The sequence below is a fragment of the Orycteropus afer genome, unplaced genomic scaffold, assembly GCF_000298275.1.
Source record: "Orycteropus afer afer isolate SDZICR_OR568_19922 unplaced genomic scaffold, OryAfe1.0 scaffold00058, whole genome shotgun sequence".
Lineage (NCBI taxonomy): Eukaryota > Metazoa > Chordata > Mammalia > Tubulidentata > Orycteropodidae > Orycteropus > Orycteropus afer.
Window position 1 is genome coordinate 9,544,926 of NW_006921645.1, and position 2,919 is coordinate 9,547,844.

Consider the following 2,919-nt stretch of genomic DNA (forward strand, 5'->3'; position numbering starts at 1 on the left):
CGAAAATTCCTTGGCACTACCATGCAGCTTCAGTCTTATTTAAAACAACTATTCATTTTAATGACTGTTCAAGTTTATTTTCACAAAAAAAGTGTTTTATATAAGCCCCAAGGTTTCACATACAATTAATTCCCTTCACAAAGAAACTGTGTTTCAAACCCAGAATGGTCAGGCTGGTCTCCATGATCATGGAGTTTTCTCTCTCAAGTTGTACTTGCCTTTTTAACATTGTAATTAAGCTTTGGAGAAGAAAAAACATCATAATGCAAACCAAATAAATCTTGCCCTTCATACAATTATGTTTGGTATGTGGTCAGGAAAAAAAAAAGAAAAGATCTAGGCTTTGTTCATCTTAAAATACACTTGGCAGCCACTTCACTTAATAAGCTCCTTTCTCTTTCTGAGAACAAGGAAGTCATAATGTCCAAGCAACAACGGAGAGACAGTAGTAGCACATCGGGAAGGACGGGGCAACATCCATAGCACAGACCTGCATACAGAACTGGGTTCTGAACTCTGCTCTGCATCTGGTTCTTCATGATCATGAATATGTCCTAACTATATCTCTTTGGGTCTTGTTTCCCTTGTTGTTTCCTTTTGTAGAAGTTAATTTTTACATGATAGCCAAGGCCCAACAGGACTCACAAAACCTTACACTCAATAGACCTGCCTTGGAGCTCATTGACAGCCAGCTCAGCTCTCTTGCTAGGAATTCTTGCTCTTTACTTCTCATCAGACATGTGGGCAAGCCCAGGGTACTTCCCACTGGTATTCCACGGTGCCTGCACTCCAAAACCAAAAGCTTTCTCTGTGTGAGCCTTGACTGTTCCCAATCTTGAGTAAATGGGCCCCTTGCTTCTCCCACTCATCTGTCACAGACCTTGGAACTCTGCTAGAGAAAGCCAAAGAAATGGTCCAAGCCCTCAAGTCAATCTACTTTCTCCATTCCTGGTTCTACTGCTGAGAATCACAACCTCTAGCCTAGACTGTTTCAAAGATGCCCAACATTCCTGCTACCCTCAAGTACTGCTCTCTCCAATCTCAATAGCATTAAGATTGGAGTGATTGTTCTAAAATACTTATCTAAACCTTTTACTCTTCCTGCTGTTGACCAAGGTGGGTACAGACCTCCTTCAGTGACTTTCAAGAAACTGGATCCTACTTCTTTTTCAAAGTCAATTTTTCTAACATCTTCCATCTTACATACTATATAAGACAAACTGGACTAATCACTGATCCCCATAAATATACCAAATTGCCTGTCTCCACGCCTTTGCTGATGCTGCTTTCTCTGCTTGGAAGATCTAGTCAGCATCTGTTTGTTTACATCATACTTGTCATTCAAGGCTTGGCTTAAATACCACCTCCTGTCCTTAAGAAGTTTCTTCTACCCCATATGAACCCCATAGAACCTTGACATAGCTCACTTAGAGTTCTTGCTTTGTTTCAACAACAAACATAGCAGTTCCTATCTTGCATCTCTGCTATTTCTGTCTTACCTGGCATACTAATCGGAATGCTCCTTGAGGGCAGAAACCACATCCTATTAATCTTTGTGTTTCTACTGCCTAGGAAAGTATCTTGCATTTAATAGGCATTAAATATATATGTGTTGACATAATAACTGAATGAAAGACTTCCTAGGAGTTTTATAAAGGAGTTTAGGAAAGAAGTAAGTTTGCATAAATTTGTTCTGGGTCTCTTTGGAAAGGTAGCAATCGTTTAAGTTTCAGATAAAATATCACTTTGCTAAGTGGGAAGAAGCTTTGGTTGCACAGTGGTTAAAACATTCAAAAGGTCTATGCTAAAAAAAAGGTCCATGGTTTGAACCCGCTAGCCACTTGGCTCAAGAAAGATGACACAGTCTGATTCTGTAAAGATTTACAGTCTTGGAAACCCTATGGAGCCATTCTACCTTGCCCTAAAGGATCACTGTGAGTTGGAATTGACTCTATGGCACTGGGTTTGGTTTGGTTTTTTATGCTAAGTGGGAAAAGGCCTTCTGTTACCCCTACACTCAGTTAGGTTCCGGTCATGTGTAATTTCATACACACACACACACACACACCCCAAAGAAGACACATACACACATGCTCACACATCTGTTGTGAGTGGTGGTGGGTGGTGCAGGGGGAGAATTCATCTTCCTGACTCTTGATGTTTTCCTCCATAGGAAGTGGGCCTCCACTGGCATCTTACTTCTGCTCTCTCTCTGGCCCTCACTCATGGTTCACAAAGGGAGGAGGGAGTTACACTGATTAAGTGAGTTTGGAAGAAGAATCTTGCCCTGGGTGACCCAAGTCCTCCCTCTCCTCCTCCTTCATTTTCTCTTCCTCCTCCTCACTCTGTCTTGGAAGCAAACTTCCCACAGGAAACACACCCTCTGCCCTGCTGCTCCTTTGTGCTGTGGGTTTTACAGGGATGCAGGCTCTTCTGCCCTGGCCTAGGCCTCCTGTATCCAGTGGACAGGCCAGATGGACAAATTCTGAGATTCAGTATCAAGCAGCTCACTCACCTGGAGACAGAAGTCACATTCTCCAATAGCAGCATCCTCAGTAATTCTAGTGCTGTTTTGATTTCCCATTTGCCTTATTCTTTTATTTCTCAGTTAGCTAAGATCTTGGATAAGAAAGGGGAAAATTATTTATTAGACCTTCTAAAAACCCCAACGTGGGACACCAGACTCAATTGGCACAACAAAATGCATAAAAACCTTGCTCTGCATCTTATATTGGTGAGTAGTGACTGGGGTCTTAAAAGCTTTCAAGTGACCATCTAAGATGCAGCTAATGGTCTCCTAGCGTCAGAAGCAAAGAAGATTGCAAAACAAACAAACAAACAAGGGCATTTGGAAGCAATCAGCCATAGGACATGATGGCCCTTGAGACCAGAAGAACTAGATGGTGCTTGGCTACCAAT